This window comes from Vicugna pacos, chromosome 33 (assembly GCF_048564905.1).
Source record: "Vicugna pacos chromosome 33, VicPac4, whole genome shotgun sequence".
Taxonomy (NCBI): domain Eukaryota; kingdom Metazoa; phylum Chordata; class Mammalia; order Artiodactyla; family Camelidae; genus Vicugna; species Vicugna pacos.
In genome coordinates, this window is record NC_133019.1 from 1,606,285 (window position 1) to 1,629,424 (window position 23,140).

The window sequence follows — 23,140 nt, forward strand, 5'->3', positions numbered from 1 at the left end:
TCCTGTTCACACCACAGCACTTGCCCATCCATCTGCTCGCCCGCTGGCATGGGCGTTTATCGGTCTTCCACTTCATCTGGCCTCTCAGCTCCATCAATCATCAATGTACCAATTTATTTCTCCATCAGCTAACCACTCACCTATTCATTCACATATTATTTCCCCATTTATCCAACCCTCATTCCATCTATTCACTCATGCACCTCCCTCATATGACTGTTCCCCACCTATTTATTTAAACCATCTATCCATTCTTCACCTGTCAGCCCATCCAGCAAGCATCCTCCAACCAGCCTTTGTCGGACTCCTTATTTACCAAACCACTTCAGGGTAATGAGAATCTTTGCCGTTATCTTTCCATTCTTCAGGGGAGGCTTATCTAGTTATTCTTCAGCGTGGCAGCTAAATGACTGGATGCATTTTCATTATCTTTGCCCAAAATGCACCCCATTAAAACATACACATAGAGAAGTGCTTTTGGAAACCTGTTAGGGACATACTCCTTCCCACCAGGACGTACTGCTGTAGGCAGAGGACGGAGAATTGGGGGTGCAGTGGAAACGCCCAAAGAAGGTGCCGATGTTCAACTTCCTGACACTAGGAAGGCAGCCATGCAATGAGCACAAGTGACTGAGGAAACAGGCAGGAGGGACCTCAACTGGCAACCGTTGCTTCCTTTCTGTTAGATATTCTGTTGAATAAATTACTTATTTTGATGACGACTAGGGAATGAGACTAACTGGAACCAAATCCTATGATCATTTTTAAAAACCAACACCCTCAAGCTACAAAGGATGCCACCTTCCGTACGTGCCGTCTTCCGTTCATTAGGAAATCTTTTTTGTCCTTGCCATGTTTTCCCACTTACTCCTTTATTCATTCACTCATGCATTGAGTTCAGAGAGGAACTCTCATGAGGATCTCATATCTAAGATGGGAAACAACTGTATAAAAAGAAAAAAAAACAGTATTCTCTTGCAGCTCTTAGGATAGAGATGTAAGAAACTGGCCGCAGAGAGAGCAAATACCGGGAGCTAATTAAGCAGCCTCTTCCCTGCCCCTGCTCGAGGGCGGAAGGCCGGGGTGCAGACAGCTAATTTAGGTGGCAGACATAGTGAAAAGATAGATCACTACACAAACAAATGAGGCACCGGGGCCACGGCACATTCCACGTTCAATTATTAACCGGTAGGGTGAGTAAATACTGTTGGAGGAATGAGCACCATGAAAGAGGTAAAACTGGAAATGTCCAAAGGGCCACCTTCTGCGCTTGGTGATACCAGCTGACCCAGACAGGCCTCGTGGAGGGACCGCATGCCATCTAGGACGTCAAATCCGGTCAGACCAGGAGGTTCTTCGGGGAGATCACTGAGCATCTCTCATTGGCTCTCAAAGCTCCGTAAGCCTTTCTGATGAGGGACGAGGAGGCAGTGACTGGGACCAGGTGCGGAGTTGAGACTGGAAGGCTGAGCAGCAGAACTGAAGCGTGGGCCTGCTGAACGGTGTCCTCTAAATGGAATTTCTCCAGTTAAAACCTGCCTAACACTCTGGGGTTTAAGTTGAAATACACAGCTTATTTTCATCTAAGAGTTTATTTTAAACAGCTTTTGTTTCAAAACATGAATGTTTAAGGTTTTTACCTCTCCATTATTTGCTATGTCCTATGAGACATACTTCCTTCTACTTGAAGCTCTCAAACTAGCCATTCTGTCTGCAGAGACATAGTACGACAGCCTCTCTGAACTTCAGTCTCAGCTTCATTAGTACAGTGGTAATAACACGCCAGAGAGAACTGACCGTGAGAATTACTCGGTGTGAACAGGTAAAGATGTGTAACGTAGTGCCTGGCACACATTAGTTGCAAAATAAACATTAGTTGGCTTTTTCCTTCTTCCCTCAGCATCCCCTCAAAGTCCTCACTTACACAAAATTCTATAAGATAAAATCTCAACTGTGTTTGCCTCTTTCAAAAAATTTAAAAAATACATATTTTATATGTTATTTCTTTATTGAAGTTTGAAAAGAAGAAATACATCTTTGTGTACTGGGTTATGCAAGGACACAAGGTCGGAAAGCGGGAAGACTTTTGGTAGAACTCCGCAGGAATGCTGGAAAAACAGAGCAGAACTTACTTTTCCACTTACTAATGAAGTATCGATGGCTAATGCACGACAAGTTCTTGGGAATACAAACATGAGTGGCAGAGCGACTGTCCGGGAAAATCCCAGTCTGGTGGAGGATTTAAAATGACAGCACAACATGGGAGATGTTGTCCACGGGCTGGAGGGGCCCGGGTGGCGGGCACAGAGCCAGGCAGCAGGGCTCAGGCTGCTCTTCCAGAAGATGTCATGCCTGAGCAAGACTCACCTTGAAGGAGCGGAAGGAACCAGCCTGGAAAAGGCAGGCGAACAGCTAAACCATGGCAAGTGCTCGCCCCTGAGGAACCCAGACAGGTGTGAGAAGCACCTCAAGGTCAAGAACTTCTGAGTGCGGATGATCCCGAGAGAGGCGCGGTGAGGGCGGGGGGCGGGGGCCAAGGGCGCTGAGATATGGGACTCGTCCTGAAGGAGCCAGGGAGGCACAGGAGGATGTGATCAAAGCGTGGCAGGATCGTGTTTGCAATTTAGAAAGATGACCACGGCAGGAGGGTGGGCTAATGGGTGCTGGTCAAGCTGGCAAGAGAGAAGCAAGTTAGGGGTAATTTCAGCAATTCGGGTGAGAAATGATAAGGATTAACAAGAAGCAAGCAAGTCGGGATGAGTTTTAGAGGGTAAATCAAATGAGAAGGACCAGACACCTAGGGTAATGGAGGATGTGAAACATGAGGACTATTCCAGGTTTTTGAGCTCGCTCACCAACTGGGGAGAAGACGAGATGATTCCGTGATTCCGAAAGCCCTGGAGGGATGAGGTCCCATCCAGTTTTTGATTTACTCATTTGCAAACATCCTGAGAACGTCCAGGCGGAGCGGCTTGAAGCACCAGCAGCACTTCCTGAGTCATCTAATTGCACCACGTCATCCACAAGGGGTGCCTGATTTCCTTCCACTGCCGCCCATTCAACTGCAGGGGAAGTCGAGCTCCTTGGATCATCTGCGGTTCATCTCTCACCCTCCATTTCCTCTGAATCTTGATTTTGTTACGCAAAGTTATTGTCTCTGGCGCTTGTGATGGAAGGGCAGGGAGTGGTCCTCGACTAGGCACTCAGGAAGGGACAGGTGATTCAAGTGGGACGGGACGGGCGCCGCTGTCCCACCACCCAGGTGGGATTTGACATTCTCAGGAATCGCCGGGCACTGAGAGTTCATCTGCTCCATGAGGGAGAGGAAGCAAATCCTCTTTGCCTTTTCTCCGTATTGTTTGATGCTCACTTGCTTGTGAACTAATTTCAGGAAGGTTCGTAAGCTTCCAGTTCTCATCAGAGAGCTACTTCCGACTAAGAGGCGTTCACGCCGCTTGAACGACCAGGACTACAGCTGCACGTCTGGCTCTGTTCATTTTCCCCGAATGATCCCAGAGAGGCCCTTCCAGAGCGAGTGAGGGCTGAATCTCCGCAGGAAGTGAACCGATGGTGTCCGGCTGAGTCTCACGGGTGGCCATCAGTACGTGTCCACACTCAGCCGCAGTGAGCCCGGGGGTGTGATGCGCTGAGGGGAGGCGGCCGGATCTGCAAGCTGGGAGAACTGAGTTGTGCCGCGTACAGTTGTGCCCGTGAGTTTACAGCAAAATCCCCCACAGCCACGGCCTCCTTGTCTGCACGGTCGTGTTGACGACTGAGGGGCTGGGCAGGTGCGGTGGGAAGGACAGGCAAGCGCCAGGTGGATGCCCGGCACAGGGAGGTGGCCACGCAGCGAGGGCAGTTCCGTCTCCCCCTGCTCTGTCTATGCCCTTTTCCAAACCACCCCCACGCCTACCCCACCGGATGGCCTAGAGGACGCAGCGTGAGGAAAGGCTCTGCTTAAACGCCGCGTTCTCACACTTGTCGTCAGGGTCACGGGGAACGAAGCACGTTCCCAGCCCCTTAGTGTTGTCACACCCACCTCCTTCTCCCCTTTCCCGAGGCCTCCGTGCGGTCGCTGGCCTGGAAGCGAACCGCCTGCAGAAGCAGGGAGGGTGCCCTGAGCCCCGGCGCCCAGACCCCGCAGGGCAGGGGGCTTTCTGGGCAGGCTGGCCCTGAGGAAGGATGCGGGCTGGCGCCCGCGGAGCCTGCTTCCTTTCTCGCTCTTGGTCTTGTTCCCTGCCAGGCGGGCTTGCAAGGACCGTGGCTCCAGTTACGAGACCAAACCACTCCAGTTTCTGTCTCTTCGTGGGCGAAGGTCTCAGGGAAGCCAGCTGATTGGTGGCAGAGCAGCTCGGGCGGCAAAGGGACGCGTCGGAGGCCCTCGGACCAAAGGCCCGGGTCTGCTCTCGGTGAGGGTGTCTCCATCTCCATGCCACGCGGGCTGCCCAGACGTCCCCGTCTGTGATCCTCCCATTTCGCGTCTTCCTCCCTGTGCGAAGGTGCTTGCTCCGGTGCCCAGTCAGTTTGCCGGCCAGACGTGGCCACTGTGATGTCACTTCCTTGTGGAGCTGCTGGCAGAGGTCTGCACGGTCGCTGCCCTGCTCTTGCCGGCCCTGGTCTCTGGGCCGTGGGCAGCCTCGGCGGTTTCCTCCACCCGCCCCTCTCCTTCCTCTGAATTCCCACCTCGAGAAACTTGAAATGGCTGAGGAGAGGAGTCAGACAAGACACAGAGGGGGTCGGGGTGGTGAACAGTCCTATCGCGTGTGTGTGCTTTTTGTCTGAGCGCAGGGACGTCCGCAGGTACGCTCGAGCAAGCCTACCCCTTGCACAAGAGCGTAATGACAGCTGTGACACGTGAGCAAGGGTGGATGCGGGCAGGGCTCGGGCACAGAGCAAGGGCCAAACGCTGCTGACTTTGGTGTTTACAGAAACCGCGGTGGAGTTCAGAGCTTCCACATACACTAAAAAATTCACATCATATTCACACAACCTAAAAATGATGGAGGTCGGTGGGGCTGGAATCCACCTCCATCGTGGCCACACGGATGCGACACTGTGTGCTCAGTCAGCTCAGCCCCAAGGCCTCCTGTCCTCGGGGCTCTATTTACCCAACACGAGAGCAGGTCACTGAAGTCTGTGCAAGTCTGCCTTCTTCGTGAGCTTCCAGAAGGGAAGGTGGAGGTTGCATCTCTTGAACAAAAATGGCACCAAGTCCCCAGACACTTTCCTGGCCCCAAGGCTCAGGTCAAGAGGATGTGCCCTCTAGGCTGACCCTGTCCCCTTTGCTGCTGACGAACAAGCCCCGGATAGTGTTGGCTTATGTGTGTCTGACCCTAAACCGGGCCCAAGTCTGAGAGCCTCGGAGAAGCCACACACAGCAGGGGACCCATCGAGCCTGCAGAAAACCCACGAGAGGAAAGAGCTGAATCCCAGGCTCCCAGGGCACAGCAGAGAAGCACGCGGGTAGGACGGAGTGGCTTCTCTTTGTTCTCTGGTTTGGATGAAACAAGACACATCACCAGAGATCACAGCCCAGGAAGACAGGTTACAGCCGATGAGACATGGACTCTATTCAGCCAAACCCGACTCCACTCGGGGCTGGGAACTATCGGCTTCAAATATAAGCAAGCGTCTGCATGAGCATCTCTCTTCCCCGTCTCCTCGACTCGACCAGGCCCTCTGTCTCCCTCCACCGCCCCCAGCCAAGGACAGCGGGCCGTCTCTGCGCTCCCGGTAACTCAGACACCGACAGCAGGGCCTGGCACGTGCTAAACCTCGGTGACCGTGGACTCAGTGCATCTGGGGCTCCTGAGCTGAGGAACAGCACGGCCAGAGCAGCCCGCAGAGCGGGGCCGTGGGAGACGCCCCGGACGGGGCGGAAGGGAGACGGTCGTCACCCGCAGGCCGGGGCGAGCCGGGGCGGCGGGGCCGGCGGCTGTGGGCTGCCTGGCCGCGGGGGGGCCTGGGTTGGAGAGGGTCGTACAGAGACGAAAGGTAATGCGGTGCTGAGCGGGGAGGACCCGCGGGATCTGCCTGCTCACTTCCGTCTGAAAGGAAGCGGGTCTGGACCAAACAGCTGGCCTCTGCTCATTTTCTTTCTTTCCCCCTTGTGTGAGTTGTTTGCTTGCTTGCTTCTCTTCAGGGGCAAGGCTACCCTTGCGTTTATATTCTTGTCCATTTTCTGAGACGCTTGGGTTTCACCGTTCACAGTTTTCAGACAAAACACCTCAACTCAGAGGCCGGGAGTGTGCCCTGGGTCTCCCAGCTGGCCAGCAGCCGGGCGGGACACGGGGATCCAGGCCCCCTTCCCTCTGCTGCCCCGCTCTGCCCTCCCTCCAGCACCACAGCTCGCCCCTCTCCTGCCCTGGGAGGCCGCACTTGGACTTCCTCGCCAGACCTTTCCTCTCGGTCATGGGCAAACCCTGCCCGCCCGCACTGCACCCTCAGGTCTCAACTAACAGGGAGGCATCAGCAGGAGGCAAACCTTAAACTGGCCGCATTTCCCGAGGGCTCTCGGGAACAGGACCAAGGGCAGTGATGCGATGGGGGATCAGACCCAGGCTTCTGGGCCAGTGGGTCCCCCACATCTTGGCCCCCTTTCTAAGAGCCCATCCTGGGTGTCAGCTTCTTATCAAGTCCAATGAAGACTCTAGTGGCATTAAATGTGGTCCCTGCTGCCAGGGAGTGTGGCATAGAATCAGGAGGGTGCCCCCCCCCCACGCACACACACCCTCACACACACATACCACACACACACATACACGCGCGCACACACTCACCTGTGACTAAAATGTTAAATGGCGACGCACAGACCTCAGAGGCCACGTCCCGCTGGGGGAGGGTCTGGAGGGTGATTAAAGCCCAGAAATGACTTCAGATGCAGAAGCGCCCCCGCTCCTGCAGCGGCTTTCGCACCAAGTCCTCCCAGGAACCATGACCTGTGGAGTGAAGCTGAGGCCAGACCCCCAGCTCCCCACCCAGGTCCCACCGGCAGCCCCGGGTCCACAGCTCCCCTCCCGCACGAGGGACCCCCCGGGAGCCCACACTCTGGGGTGAGGGGGGCGCCACGTCAGTAAACAGCAGCGCCGCAATCAATTTGGCTTTTTTGATGAGACAAAAGTGCAGAGAAAGCCATTAGAAGAGGCCATAAGGGCCCTTCCCGTGCAGTTAATAGAGAGCCTCCTGGATGGAACCAGCCCAGCTGTTGCTGTGGAAAATTTACTTCTGTTTTCAAGTTCAAATCGAGACTAAAACATTATCTTCGTGGGAATTGATTTTCCGTCTTCCAAACACATATGCCACCTTAATTGTGATTTGTGTGATAGTTCAGCTGCTGAAAGCTTTCGTTTGTCTCTACCTGGTTAAACAACTTTAAATAATAACAAGTCAGTATATCTGTCTATTGACCAGGGTTCTCCTCCACCCCCAGAGCCCGCCGCGGAAGAGAAGGGCGGGAGCCCCTCGCGCCCCGGGCCCCGCCCACGTCCGCTTCCCTGTGCTCGATTTTAGGGGCAGATAAAGTGTTCAGAAAACGGGGTGAACAGAGCTCGGCTGAGGCTGTCTGGCTGCCTGTCTTGTTTGCTCTGAGCCGCAATACATTCTTTCAAGGGGAAAACAGTCTGATTTTTATCAAATTCTTCAACACTAAATGTCTTCATTCACTTTGCAGAAACTCTGCTTTTGCGTGGAGCTTCAGAAAAGAATATTAAAGATGGCAGCTTGGTCTGAAAGACTCACACAAACAAAAAATCCACGGCTCTCCATGATGTTTCTTACGAGAGACTCTTGTTTCCTAGAAGCGCTCGGTGTTACTGCGAGGCGTGGGGCCAGGGCGAGGGGGCGTTTTGTTCACATGAACATAAGCTGGAGCGTTTTGGAGAGTGAGACTGTGATGGTGGGGGGGTAAAATTTGGGGTTGTTTGTTTTTGACACATGAACCAAATCGTGTGTCAGCCCAAAGGAAGCCGAGCGTGGTGCAGACCAGGGCCTCAAGAGCTCATCCCGCCACCGCCCAGTCCTTGAAGACCTGCCCGGGAGGCAGAAGGTGGCCAGCCAGCAAGTGGCCATCCCCTTGGCAAGGGTCAGCGGACCCTCCTCCATCCAGTGCGGCCCGTTCCCGCTGCGAACTTCCCCTCCGTGTCAGGGGTCAGTGATGCAGGCAAGGGTTTGGGTGTGTCTCCCCCAGGCAGCCCCCTCGTTTAACCAGAGGCGGGGAGAGGGCGCTGCCCGGTCTGACCCCCCGCTGTCTGTCCGTGGGACCAGCCCTGCCCCCCAGCCCCTTCCTCCAGCGTTGACCTTGCTTCTGCAGCACAAGCCAGTCGGGGTGCGTGTGGGGGGAAGAGATTGCACCTGTGTCTGGGTCCTGGGTAGACGCCGCCTGGTGTCAGCTCAGCACGGGGCACAGCGGGGACCAGCGTGCAGTCACGGAGGACACACACGCTTAGTTAGGCCGCCCTGGGATGGGAACCGGGGAGGCCGCTGCTGTCCTGGGTGAGTTCAGGATTAATTCAGATGTTACGGTTTTGTTCCAAGTTTTCACAAGCTCTATTTCAGGGCTCTGTCTTCCAACTGATATAATCCTGATCCATTTAAAACACACTCCTCCCTGCCACGTCCTCCCTGTCTCCTCCCCTCCCCTCTCCCAGGAGGACCCGCAGACCCAGAGTGAACACTGACAGTAGCACTAACACCGCTCAAAACTGACAGGTCGCTTACAAACAGCGCGGAGAAGACGGGAAGCTGTCATTAGTGGCTAATTAAGAAAACACTTCTCTTGGGCTGTGTTCACCCGATAAAGAACATTTCTGGACTCTTTCGTGTTCGTTCTCCTTGTGTTTTCCTGCAGGGCATGAAATGTGTATTAATTGTCTGTGTATCTTTAGCCGTGAATCACTGACTGACCAATTGAACGAATGAATCTGTTTATTAACTTTTTTACCCCACAGCCCACCTCCCTGGATGTACGGACGGCCACCTTTTGTGCTGGTGTGAAAGTGGCCTCTGTGCCAGGACTTTCTAGACGCCGTCACGAGAGTGACACTGCGGCCCCCAGGCTTGCGGTGCCCTGCGTCTGTCCCCGCCTTCTGTCTCCACATCCTTGTGAGTCTGTGTGTGTCTCATGGACAACGTTATAACAATAAAAGCTGCCCACTCCCACCTTCCAACATGCCATCAAATCAACTCTTGTCTTACTTTTTTTGTTTTCTGTTTCTCTCATGTACAGGCAGTTTTACAGAGATGCGTGCAGAGCAGAGATGTAATCCCACATTATGGTCACTAAGATGCAAGTGTGTGTCTTCCCCCAGTTACTAGGCAGCGGGCGGGGAGGACTGGGGCAACACACCACTCGGCACACAACAGCCGCTAAACAACTATGTGTTGATTGAATTAAAGGAACAGGAGAACTGCTCATCCTCTGGGCAGGGGTGAATGTTCTTGCATGGACTCGAAGGCTGCAGTGGGAGGAGCCCCAGTGACCAACCCCTCAGTAACCATCTCCTCGGTCCTCTAATCTCCATAAACTCTCTTCCCTCTTAAAGCACCCACATTCCTCCTGACTCCCCACGGGGAGGGACAGAATGAGGGGCCACAGGAGGGGCCAGGGCCCAGGAGGGAGCAACCCACGCCTGATCCCCGGGCCGACCCCAGCACCATCCAGGGCTTGTTTTGTAGATGGAGAAACTGAAATCCAGAGAAAAACTTGCCCAATAAAACAAAGCGACGCAAAGTCCCCGACACCCCCAGCCCACACGCTGACTCCCAGCCCGGGCCCTTCACCCGGAGGGAAGGAGGGGCTGAGGGACCGGCCGCCTTGCACGGACCCCAGGGCCCTTGAGAGCCCAGGAGGAGCCCAGGGCCAGAGGCCCCGCTGCGGAAGGAGGGACAGAAGAGCAAGCCCCTTGCGCTGGGCCGGGACATCTGCTCAGTTACTTGTTCTTCTGAACGAAGGGGCCGGTTCAAAATCTGGGCTTGGGGGAGTCGCCCTGCAGCACCTGCTCGTGGCGAAGGGCCCCCCAACGCCTGCGAGGGCTCCAGTTCTCCCTCTGGCCACCGGGGGGCACTCGCGGCACACGGGCTCCGCAGCCGCCGGGGGACTTGAGGACACCCCCTCCCCGGAGGGAGCAGCGCTGCTGCCACTGAGCCCGCGCTGCACTGCAGGCTACTGGCCGGGCGGCCCGAATGTCACCTGCTTCAGGACACAGGCCTCGGGGGTCACCCCGCCCTCCCGGGCTAGCCCCGCCCACCGCTCCCTCCAGTCCCGCGTGGCCCCAGCGCGCAGGTCCGCTGGCCCCTTTCCTCTACCTGTACCTGGAACAGGATGCGTTCGGAAGCCTCCGCAGGTCTTCCTCCTCGCCCTCCCTCTGTGCAAAGCTGGAGCCCCGTGTGCACGGAGGGCCTCCGGGGACCCGGGGGCGGGCGGGGACACCCAGCTTGCAGCCACGGGACAGGAATTCGGACGCTAACACTCTCCACTGCCCTGCAACCTCGCTTCGCTTCTCTGTGCTCAGTTTCCTTATCCGTGGAATTGAGAATCGCAGCCTCGGCACGGGGCTGTTGAAGAATTCACAAATGCAAATTCTGTGTGAGCGGCTGGCAAGGTGCCTGAGCACAGATGGCACCCTCCGACTGCCCCCCGGATGCAAGAGAGGTCAAGACTGTGCCTTCTCTGGGCGCCGGGTTCCCTGCCGTCTGTGTGGAGCCCCTGTGCTGGGCCCTGGTGAGCGCCCTAAATAAGGCACAGCTCTGCTCTCCAGGTTTGGGGGGGACCCCACCTCGAAGAGGGAGCAGGAGCCGGAGGAGACATTGAGGACCTTTTTCCCCCAGGCCTGAGGCCACTGAGATGCAGTTAAGGAACAGGTGGCCAGGCGCCCTTCTCTTGTTTCCCGGCCCCCAGAACCTTCCAGACAATGGAACTAAGACCCAGAGACCCAGGCTGGCCCTCGCGCCCCTCTTGTCAGAGCAGGCAGGTAGCTGGATATGAGCAGAGAGCAGGGGACCCCCTATCGAGAGTTATTTTCGCCTCCCTCCCGAGGCTGGAGCACAGAAGGCGTGGGGTTGGTTGATGGGAGGTGCTCCCACTGAGGTCTGCAGTGACCAGGGTGCTTTTCTCTCTGGGATCATTTGCATTTTAAAATGATGAGCTCTGCTCACCTGGTGACTCTGTGAGGGGTAGGGTGTAGTCGCAGGTCACGCTGAGCGGGAGGTGCGGGGTGTGCTGCCGCCCGTTCCGTCGTTAGAAGAAAGCCAGGCCGTCATTTGGGTCCTCACATCTAACAGGCAGCTTGTCTAGTCTTGACGTTGAGTCTCGGAAAACTTAATGCCCTTGTGGAAAGATCCCTGTCTTCTCTCTGACCTCCTTCGCCTTCCGGGGCCCCCTGCTGGGCTGAGTTTTGAAGAGAGAACAGCGCTCGACTCTAAATCGATGTGAGCGAGCGCTCGTGCTGTTCTCTGACCCCGATGAGCTTCTTAGTTTATTGAACTCTGTGCAGCCCCACCCTTCTTTTTACGTGACCCCTGTGGGTCAGGGTCTTTCCCCCACCCCTCCCCAAATTTAGGAAATACACTCTTCCTGTAGAAAAGGCTTCAATTTATTTTGAGGGACTTTCATGGCCCTGTGGTTGACCCTGGTGAGCTTGAAATGAGGGTGTCGATCTTGGTCTGACCCCAGCCCTCAAGATCCGTGTGCTCTTCATGCTCCTGGAATTGCTGGGGACGAGGACTGTGACACAGCCAGTTTGTGCTTTTATTCCACAGCCACTCAGACACACGGGTGGTTTGATTACGAAGTAAATTCCGTCACCTACAGCTCAGCTGAGCTGCGGAGAACTGGGGGTGTCAGAGGCAGCGCCACACCTTCTCGTCCTCAGTCCTCTCCCTGGGACCCCTCCGGGAACGGGATCATCACGAAACTGTCATCTTTCTGATGAAGGTTCCCAGCCGTGACTCGACTCACCTAGTCCTCACCTCCCCCCTCTAGACCGGCTCTCCTGGTCTCGGCTGACAGGCTTTCGAGCGTTTCTGCTGCTCCCCCTGAAACCGCCCCTTTAAGGATGCCAGGAGGAAGGGGTGCCTTTTCTTGTTTGCCGCCATCATCACGGCCTGTGCTGGACTGAGCCGTGGTCCCCCCTGAATGACAGAAATGATATTCACCTTCCACCTCCTGCAGTCTGCGAATCCACCCTCAAACAGAAACAGAAACAGCAAAACAGGGGTGGGTTTTTACAGTTAAGAGTCTTGAGATGAGGAGGCATCCTGGATGACCCAGTGGCCCCTGAATGCCATCACGTGGATCCTCGTGTGGAAGAGGCAGAGGGGGACGGGACACATGGACAGAGGGTTATGGAACGCCAGACCAGAGAGAGATTTAAAGGTTTGGATTTGAAGGTGGGAGTGACGCCACCCCAAGCCAGGGACTGCTGATGTCCACGGGAAGCTGGAAGGGGCCCGGAGCAGGGTCTCCCCGAGAGTCCCTGAAAGGAGCGTGGCCCTGTCAGCACCCTGACGGCAGCCCGGTGGCACAGATGCCTGACTTCTGGCCTCCAGAACTGTAAGGGAGGGGCCAAGCGGGTGCTGTTTTAAGGGCCAAGCGCGTGCTCGTTTGTTACGGCAGGCACAGGAAGTCAGCCCGGCGTCTGGAACTCTTCTCGGGCAGCCGGACGTGCTTCCCGGTGCCAACTGCCTCTTCGCGCTGTCACCGCAGCCCCACCTGCTGCGCCGCCTGCGCGCCACCAGCCGCCGTCCCTGGGAGCCTCTGAGCCTCCGACGTTGCCCCAGGTGTTCTCAGATGGCGCGAAAGGCTTCCAGTCCAGACTACGCTAAGCTGCTCCGGGAAGCCCCTCCCACTTCAAATACATGAAACACCAGGTGAAATGTGTTTTTTAAAGAAATCAAATACGTAGCCAAGCTTGGACATGAAGAAAGGACTGACTCCATCTTCCAGAGGAACGATGGGCTGCATGGAGGCAAGAAGGCTGTGAGGGCAGAGGATGTGCAGGGAAACGGGCAGGAGGTGCGCCTGAGGGGCTGATGTCTCTGCGGGACGGACCTTGGTTGCCGGCCCTGCGGGGGCTGGGCGGGCAGCTGACGAAGCCAGGAGCCTGGGAAATGTGGTGGCTGGAAACATCTCCACTTCCTGGCCTGAAGAAAACAGAGAAGCACTACTCCAGCCGGACCCCAGGGCAAAAGCGATCCAACTACAGCAATCAGAGAGGCCGGTCTGGACTGCAGGACGAGGGGTGAAGACCCAAATGACGCATTAGCTATTGCTGGTTTGGAACCTGCAACATTAGTAACAGTTTGACAGAAGCAACAAGGAAAGCGACTTTCGTGGACGCTTCCGTGGTCCACACAGAAGGAGATGTCTGAATGGTGAGCTCGTGGTCCCAAATGCTGAAATATGTGTGGAAATCCAGCATCACAGTATTTAAGATAAACACTACAACAGTGGGGAGAAACCTCAAGTTCCTAAATTAAGAAGACATTTTAAACACACACAAAAAGGACAAATGGTTTAACTACAGTGCTGGGGTGCCAGGATGAATAGCACACTGTCGCGGCCTCTGTGGACCTCGTTTTCTAGTGGGAAAGCAGACAGTAGGTGAATGCGTAGTAAGTTGGCAGTTGGCGCTAAGTGCTGTGAAGGGACATCAAACAGCCGAAGGGAGAGGGACCTTAGATACCAGCAGAGATCTGCGTGTCGTGAAGGAGCAAGCCGTGAGGGTCCTGGGGAAGAGCATCCAGACAGCTGCAGCAGCCGGTGCAAAGGTCCTGGGGTAAGCACAGGTTAGGGAGTTGGAGGAACAGCAAAGACGTCAAGCTAGATCTAAGGGAGTAGGGACTTGGCAGGTGAACTCAGAGAGGTAGCCAGAGGCCCAGTCACATAGGACCTTGTAAGCCTGATAACATTTAAAACAATATTTTTCCCTGTGTGAGTTGGGGAAAATCTCTGGAAGTCGTGAACGAAGAATGACATGGTGTGAGTTATGTATTTTAAATAATATTCCTGGTTGCCATGAGAACAGTGATTTAAGAAGCGAGAAGGAAGAGAGGTCAGCTGGAAAGCCGCTGCGCTTGTCCTGGCTGGAATTCAGGTGGCTTCTCGTAGGTCCTGCTGGTGGAGCATGAGGCACATCTGGGTCTAGGGTTCTAGGGAAGACGCTGCCGGGCGGACTGTGCTGGCGGCAGGCGCGGGGGGCTGCGCGGCCAGGGCGTCTGGGGGGGCCTCCCAGGCCCCCTTTCTCCACTCCTGGAGGGGGGACGGGCACTGCTGGGTGTGAGTGGAGGGGTGTGTGTGCACGTATGTGCTGGTGTCTGTGTGTCAATGTGTGTATGGCCATGTCTGTTCATGTGTGCATCTGCATGTGTCCACATGTGTGTCCGTGTGTGTCCCTGCGTGTGTATCTGAGTCCATGTGTGTGTCTGCGTGTCTCTGTGTCTGTTCATGTGTCTGTAAGTGTGCGTCTGTGTGTATGTGTGTGTGTGTGTGTCTCTGTGTGCGTCCATGTGTCTATATGTGTGTGTTCGTGTGTGTGTGTGTGTGTGGCCCTGTGCAGGCATGACGCCTTTGAGGTTTCTGTCCTGCATCCAGGTGCCCCGGGGTGGATTACATGAGTCCAGAGCTTAGGGGAGAAGTTGGCACTGCAGACACGAAGTTGGCATCTGTCAGGATATGGGTGGGCTTTAAAGTCAGGAAGAAGCTGCAGCTGGAGAAGGGAAGAGGTCTGAAACCCACATGTAGAGCGAGAGACGGGAGCATCGCCAAGACGCGCGGCCGGAAGGCCCTGCGCTGAGGTGGGAAGGGGCAGGGGAGGCGGCGTCCTGGGCACCGAATGGAAGACGTCCCTGAAAGCGGCAGCGAGCAACGGAACCCAAATCTTGCCAAAGGGGTAACAGGTCAGGACTGAGACTTGCAAGGTACTTTGGGGGGAATATTTTTTGAAAGGAAGGACATTGATGTGCAGTTTTTGTGAGTGAAGGACTGAGGACAAAATCCTGGCAGATGTTAAAGAAGTAATAGATGAGGAGGGAGTGGAGAAGACAGTCACTTGAAGGAGTTTGCCGCAAAGGCCGGCGAGAAAGTAAGCAGTGGCTGCAGGGGCGATGCGGGCGCAGGATGGAGCTTTAAGGGTGGGGGGTGCTGGCGTGTCTGTGGTCTGATGGGGAAGACCCCGTCGCGGGGACGTGCAGGACACAGAGGAAACAGTAAGGCAAGGACAGGAACCTGAGTGAGCAAACGGGATGGATTTGACTGTCCAAGGAGGGTTCCCTTCAAATAGAAGTAGAGGCGACTTGTTTGTCAGAGAAAGAAGTGAGAGTTCTGTGTGCAGGCGAAGGCTCGTCTCTTAGCCAGGATTCCTGGGAAACTAGGAACTGCTGGTGCTTCGTTTGGGTAGAGCAGACCCAGGGCAGCAAAGAGGAGGAGAAGGTGGAATGCAACAGTAAGAGACTTAAAAAGCAAAGCACCGCGATGCTTTACTGCACTGGCGCTCGCTTCCCAGGGAGCCCAGCAGTGGGGGGACAAAGCTGGTGGCTTAGCAGTCGCTGCTGCTCGGCGCGCGTCTCCTTTAGACGGTGTGCATGGGAAAGCCATGCGTTGGCCGAGTGCACAGGAGAGAGGAAAGGGAGGGTTATTTTCCCTGCCGCATCCCCTCCCTTGCCTTCCGTTAGCTCAGGTGTTCTGTGCAGTGCAGCGTCTCCTGCATTTCTGGGTTGCATCATCCGGCCCCTTCGACGGCCCCTTGGGGTACGAGCCCCTACGCCGTGCAGTGAGGTGTGTCATCCACGTCTGGAAGCCCTACGAGGAGCCGTCAATGCCAAGTGTAAAAGCCGGGGCGCGGTGGCTGAGGGGAAGTGCTGGGTGTAGCAGAGGCAGGGAGTGTGCCACGCACCGTGTTCAGCTCTCTCCGGCACACGGGCCCTCCACCGCACGGGCGTGCGCGCAGTGTGCCTGTGAGAACAGCGCCTTTGCGCCTTCTCCAAACGGTAGGGAGTCGGGGCACAGGCGCGGCCACTTTCAGAGTCTCCTTTATGTCTATAGCCAGTCCTGACTGCCCAGAATAAAACCTCTTACACATTAAACACTTCCCCTCTCTGGGCAGCCTCCTCCCGGCCCCTGGGAACCACCAATATGCAATCTCTCTCTTTGGGTTTATCTATTCTGGGTATTTGTTGTTTTTTTTTAATTTACATGCAGGTACTGTTCATTGTTTCTAATCAGAGTTTAGAGCTTTAGCTTTTTAAACTTAGATAGTTATCAAAGGAGTAAAGCCAAACACAAAGTAAGAGCCACACGATGCAGTAATCCGGCCCACCGTCCAGCTTTGTAGCTCATCCCGGCCTGGCTCTGATGCCGCCAGGGCCACGCCCCCTGCCTGCTCCCCAGGGGCTCTCCCACTCGCATACAGGGGGAGGGGACAGCTCGAGCGGCAGAGCGCGTGCTTAGCAGGCACAAGGTCCCGGGTTCAATCCCCAGTACCTCCTCTAAAAGTAAATAAACCTAATCACCTCCCCCTCACCAAAATGAAAAAATAGTAATAATTAAATCATACAGTAATAAATAGATAAAAATAAAATCATACCTATAAATCGCAAAATTGACGCCAGAAGAAGTAGAAGCTATGAATACACCCGTGAGCCTGAGGAGATTACATCATGCGTCCACATCGCCTCCCGAGAAAAGCATTAGTTCTAGACGGTTCTGTTGATTGCACTGAACCCGCAGGGACGAGAAAGGGTAACTCCTGCCTTATTAAACTATTTTAAAAAAGAATATTTTCAGGCAAAACTACTCAGCGTATTTTAAGCAGCGGTATAATGGTGACCCAAACTGAAGAATGACAATACAGAAAAGTATAAGCTTGTGTGATTTATACACACTGAAGCGATCATCTTAAAACACGATAAATACCGCATAAACAGTCGTGCCTAAGTAGTATTTGCCCCACGTGTACAAAGCCGGTCAACAGGAAATAAGCTAGTCATATGCCACTGATAATAGAAGAACAGGCTATGGCCATCTAGACAGGTCTCTGAGAACGAGGTGCTACAGTCTAATGCTCAGTTATGACTAAGGCAAATCCTGGCGGGGCGGGCGAGGAGGGCCCGCCAAGGCTTGACTAGAAAGGCCGCGTTAGCTCTGTCTGAACCAGGCCCCCTGCTGCGTGCTCGCCTCGCCTCCACTTACTCCGGGGCGTGGCTTCTCAAAGCCTCTTCTTCGGCTCCTACGTCACGTTTTCTCTTGCTGGACGTTTTTCATCACACATAAACAAGCATTCTCTGTGTCTCTCTGTGTTTCTCTTTGTTTCTGAGGCTACAGCCTCAGTTTCTGCTCTCCATTCCAACAAAATTCAGAAGAGTTAGTTACCTGTTCTCACTGTGTCGGAGATCTCCACCCTCTCTTCAGATCCCCCCAACAGGGTCTGTCCCCACCATTCACATGAGCGTGAACTCATCCTGGTACCGCTGGCCTCCACGTGTACACTCAGCAGTCAAGTCTCAGCTCCATCCCACCCGACTCGTCCGCAGCGTCTGACACCACCGTTCACTCTCCTCCTGTCACACACCCTGCACTTAGTTTGCGGGATGCCATAGTCTCGGTTTCCCTCCTAACCGGCTGTTCCATCTCCCTTACCTTTTTTGGTTCCTCGTCACCACTGTCTCTTAACTGTAGGGTGCCCCAGGGCTCAGCCCTCAGTCTTCATGCTTTCATCTAGCTCCAAGACTTTAAAAACTTTCTTTTTATCAGTGCCTCTCAAATTTACATCTCCAGCCAGACCTCTCTCATACACGTCAGATTGACCATCAGATGGCCACCCCAGCATCACTCCTTGAATGTCTGATTGTCAGCTCACGGCCTCCAAGGTAGACTCCTGGTCTTCTGCCCCCTTGATCTGTTTAACCCGTCTTTCCCTTCCCGGTGGAGAGAACACACATCCTTCTGTTTGTTTAGGACACAAACATGAGAATCCTGAGAGCTTACTTTCTCTCAAGCATCACATCCAATCCGACAGAAAACCCAGAATTCAGTCACGTCTTATTTGTCACCTTCTCCACTGCTTTGAAACTTGGCAGAGAACTTCCATCCATCTTGGGGGGCTCTTTCCCCAGATACTTGCAAGGTGAACTCCCTTCAAGTCTTTCCTCAAATGTCAGCTCATGAAGGTCGATCCTGGTGGCCCTGCTTACACCTGCGGCCAGCACCTCAGCAGCCTATGCCCTCTGGTCGGGCTTTATATTCTCCTAAGAGCACTTGTAATTGTTTAACATGCATATTTTATCTTTGTTTCTTGTTAGAATAGAGCCTATGTCAGTAAAAAAAATGTTTTTCTGTGTTACATATTGTGTTTTGGAAGCATCTAAATGGAGTCAGCCACATGGTAGGTTCTCAGTAAGTATCTGGGATATGACTGAATATTAAGCAATTTACTGAAGGTCCCAGAAAACAGCAAGACAAGGAATAGAAAGAAAAGATGTCTTAAAGCTGGAAAGGAGTAGATATTCTTTTTGATTTATTTAAGATGTAATCGCATACCCAAAATTCCAGAATAATTTATAGACATAAAAAGTACAGTAGAGTTGCAGGACATAATCTGAGTGTATTAAATAATATTCCTCTTTTCCAGGAATGATCAAAGTATAACAGGACAGAAAAACCTCATCTGCAATAACAACAAAAAATTAGGAAGGGTGTTTTGGAACTCTCCAACAAAATACGTGCTGAACTATTTTGGAAAGAAATAAAAACTCAAGAAGAGCATCAGGGATCTCAACAAATAAAGAGGTAGCCGTTAGTCTGATAGGAAAATTCAGTGTTGTAAATATATAATTCTTCCAAGTTAATCTTTTCATGCAATGAAATTCTAATTGCAATCCCAAAGGACTTTATGTGAAATTTAAAACATGTCTAAAATTAGTAAATGAATAGGAGCAGCCAAGTTCTCCAAAATAACCAAGAGGAGAGACACATATGACTGTTTGTCGACTTTCACTTTAAAGTTATAATAATTAAAAGAATGTGGTATTAGTCTAAGAATAGACCAAAAAATAAAAAAAATCAACAGAGCAAAATAGAAAACCTAGACCAGAGTCAAGCGTTTAAAAATACGGATACCTTAAATAGAGATTTTTTTTTAAATCAGTGTGGAAAGCAGAAATGGTTAAAACTGCATAAGAATAATTTCCTTTCCACGTAGAACAGTATCACCTTCCCTTCCACATTATACCCAAAACCCAATTCCACAGGAATTTGATGCAAAACCAAAAAATTATTTTAAAAACATATATGTAAATATCTTACAAACTTGGAAGAGAAAATAATTTTTTAAACAAAGAGTGAAGCAAGAAAGAAGTCCACATGTTAAATGAAAAGATGGATTGCATGAATTTACATCACAATGAAAATTTCCATATGGCTAATATACTATGACAAAGTAAAATGCAAAAACTAAGCTGGAGGAAATATCTGCAACATTTATTAAAAAGAAGAGGTAAATATTCATATAAAGAACTTTTTAAAACAATAAGAAAAAGACAAGAAAAAGACAAGAAAAATGTGCAAATGTTTTTTGCAGGAAATTCAGGAAAAGTCCACGTGACTAGTAAACACATGGAGAAATACTGTGTCTTACCAGCGATCAGTAAGATGCAGATAAAACAAGATGCTATTGTCACTTATCTTATTAAAAATATATTAATGTGTGTTATATTTAAATCTTTCATAGTTTTCTTTATGTAATTTTCTGACTTTTTAAGATGTTTGTTTTACTCCTTAACCCTACCCTTGGCTGAAAAATAATCAAGTATTTGTGTCGGGTGAGGAAATTGAAACCCATGCATTGCTAGTAAAAATTTAAATTATCATTGCTATTTTGAAGAGCTAGCAATTTCTTGTAAAACTGAGAAAGTGCATAGGAAACAGTAAATTAAATAGCTGATTCCAGCTCATATCCTCAATTGTGCACAAGGGGACCAGCACAGAGATCGTCATAGACGCAGGGCTGCTATGCGGGATCAGCCCCAAGTGTCTACTATGGGGGGCGGGGAAATAAATTCAGGTTTACATATATGTAGGAATTGTATATAGAATTTAATGTATATTAGTCTCATTGAATAAAGAAAAAACCCTATCTAAAGAAAATATGCACTGGCATGCATATATGTATAAAATACAAGGGACAAGCTTGAACAGAGGAAATACATGCCATGTTTATGAGAGTAATTGCTAACAGGAAGTGACAAGGAGAGTGGGTTTGTGGAGACGTCCGCCTCGTCTGCAAGTCTCTCTGTACCAAATGATCTGAAGCCAACACGACATTAAAGTCTTGGTGTTGGGTGCATGGATGTTGGCTGCGTTAGTCTCTGTATGTATATTTATTTATTTATTTCCCTGAAATAAACTCAGCCTAAGATGGGAGAGATTAGAAACAGCTGGTAACACACCATCCGAAAGGTTTAAACCGACCACATATTTGGGTAACGATGCTGCAGATCAGCTGGTGGTTATCTGGCTGTAGGGTGACGTCGTCCTGGTTCATCTCTGCTGGACGCTGGTGACACGGAGGTCAGTGGGCGAGCCGGCTGGGTCTGGGAGGTGCAGACGGGCTCGCCCATGTCTGGCAGTTGGGGGGTCTGTGTCCAGGGCGCCCTCCATGGGGTGGCCCGTCTCAGCGTCTCTGCGTGTGGCCTTGCACCCTGCAGCCGGCCAGCCCAGGCTGCTCACAGGGTGGGCGGAGGGTTCAAAGGAGGGGTGAGAGAGGTCAGACCCCGCAGCCCGGCGCCTCTAAAGCCGCTGCTTGGGTCATGTCTGACATCCCAGAGGACAAAGGAGCCCCAGCGCTGATCCCAGGTCAAAGTGGAGAGTCCCTCAGAGTCACACATCTCATGGTGGGGTGGGGGGGCTGCAAGGAGCGAAGAAACCGAATTATCTTTGAAACCTACCACACGCACCCCAACAATAGTGTGTAATGACGGAAGAAGAAAAACACTGAAGAACTATAAATACACATACATCCAAACATACAGGTGTAAATTTTAAACAGAAAGAGAGACGGCTATAATTACTTTGGATCTGGGGAAGAGGGCCGACTGAGGTGGTCGGTAAAGAGGGAAAAGGCTCACTCACAGCCTTTGAAAGAGCGCTCTGTGACGTTCCTAACGTGGTTACGGGTTTGGTGAGGACACGATGGGGGAAGAGACACATGGGCTGAGCTCCTTCTGCTTTCACCTCTGGGCTCACCGACCGGGAGTACTTCTCAGGCAGCAGGGTTTTCCTGGGGGTGGGTACCCGGCTCATACTTCACATGCTTGATGAAATGAAGAGAGAAAACACACTTACTTGTGGAAAAGCAAACTGCACAGCAGCACAAGGCGGGAGGCGTGGATGCATGGAAAGAAACAGCCCAGGGCAAGCTGCCACTCCCTCCCTGGGGTGGGGGCTTGCAGAAGCAGAGCTGGTTATAAATATCTCTCAGCTTCCAGCCTTGCTATAAACTCTGAACGGAACGTCCCCTGTTCTTAAAATCTGTAGCGATAGAGGTTTCATATCCTGCTTTGCAAACCCGCTCTGCATCTCACCGCCCTGGCGATCAGGGAGCCTTTCCTTGGATCTAACCTGTGTTTGCGTTGCTGCGACTTGCTAATTTCCTGCGAGGCTGTGCCCTCCGTGGAGATGGTGAACATAATCCTCCCTAAAATCGTATTCTTGCACAGATCAGATAGAATAGACTGAAGCCCTTTCACAGTCCTGCACATCTCGCTTGAAAGACTGAGATTCAGGCCAGACATAATACAGGGTCTGACCGGTAGCACAAGCTGTAAAAGGATGAAAGTGTTGCCGGGTTTTGCAGGCAAATCACACACTTATTAGCACGGCTGGCTTTTCCCTGGGATTCTTTTATAGCACAGCCATAGAACACCCTTGCTGGTAGCCCACGGTCTCTCTGGTGTCAGACATCCTGGCTGTAATCTGGGGGCCGCGGAAAGCCAGGCAGAGAGATCACCATTCTGGGAACCAAATACCCCAGTTTATGTTCAGGCTCTACCACTTATGGGTGGTAAGGTCTTCGCCAAGGGGCTTAAAAATCTCGGCCTCACTTTCTTGCCAGGATAATAAGACCTACCTCTCACCCTCTCACCCGTGATGGAGGATTCAATAAAATAATGTGCCTGGAAAGCACCTTGCAGACTGGAAACCAACAAAGCCGTGTAACGCACTAGCCGTGTTTACAAACGCCTGAGCACACGGCTGCCTCATCGTGGTTCTCTAGAGGAGGCTTGAAAAAATGTCAAAACCACAAAAATTTTATCCCAGTGGAGTGTGGGCTGTGGATTGGCTGGGTTTTTAAAGTGTGTCTCTAAGATTATTATTCATAACTTGGCATATGTTTTTCATTATATTTTTCTTTGTGAATAGTTCTATGAACAAGAAATCCTCAGGCATCTCACGAAGTTTGCTCTTTCACTAAGTGAACAGGAAGCCCCCACTGTGTTGCGCCGCCTTAGATACAGAACATACAAAGATGAGCAGTCTCCAGCCTCAGAAGTCCACGAAGGAGAGACCCCAAGAAGCAAACGATCGTGTAGCATGCAAAACGCTATGACCAAGACGTGCTCGGACGCTAAACCATTCAACTGCCCTTCACTGTAAAAACAGGAGAAAGACGAACTCCTTAAAGACGGCAGAGAGGAGGATGACGGGAGGATTATGCGCACCGCCAAAGCTGGATCTCCGTGCCCCCTCTGCATTTCCCCTCCCCCGTGTCCGGCTGTGGAAATCACGTCCAGTCTTTGGAATGAATGAGCTGCTCCTCCCCCGACGCGCCCTCCCCTGAACCCCCTATAGAGCAGTCATGCGTAATTCAAGGCTGAGCTGAGACTGTTTCTATATTTAATTACATTTTCCTTCTCTGTTGGCCCCTGCTGCCTCTTGAGCCCCCCCCCCCCCGCCCAGACATAATGCAAATACAGAAGCAGGGCTTTGGGTGAATTGTCCTCCTGGAAATGGACGATGGGGTAGAGAGGCTGATAGTAAAGCAAGTGCTCGAACGCTAATGAGCGAGGGGAAATGACCAGGGGTCAGCTGACAGGGTGACTCGAGAGGGCGGGGTGGACACAGTCAATGACCTTGACTCCAGAGGCTTGGCGA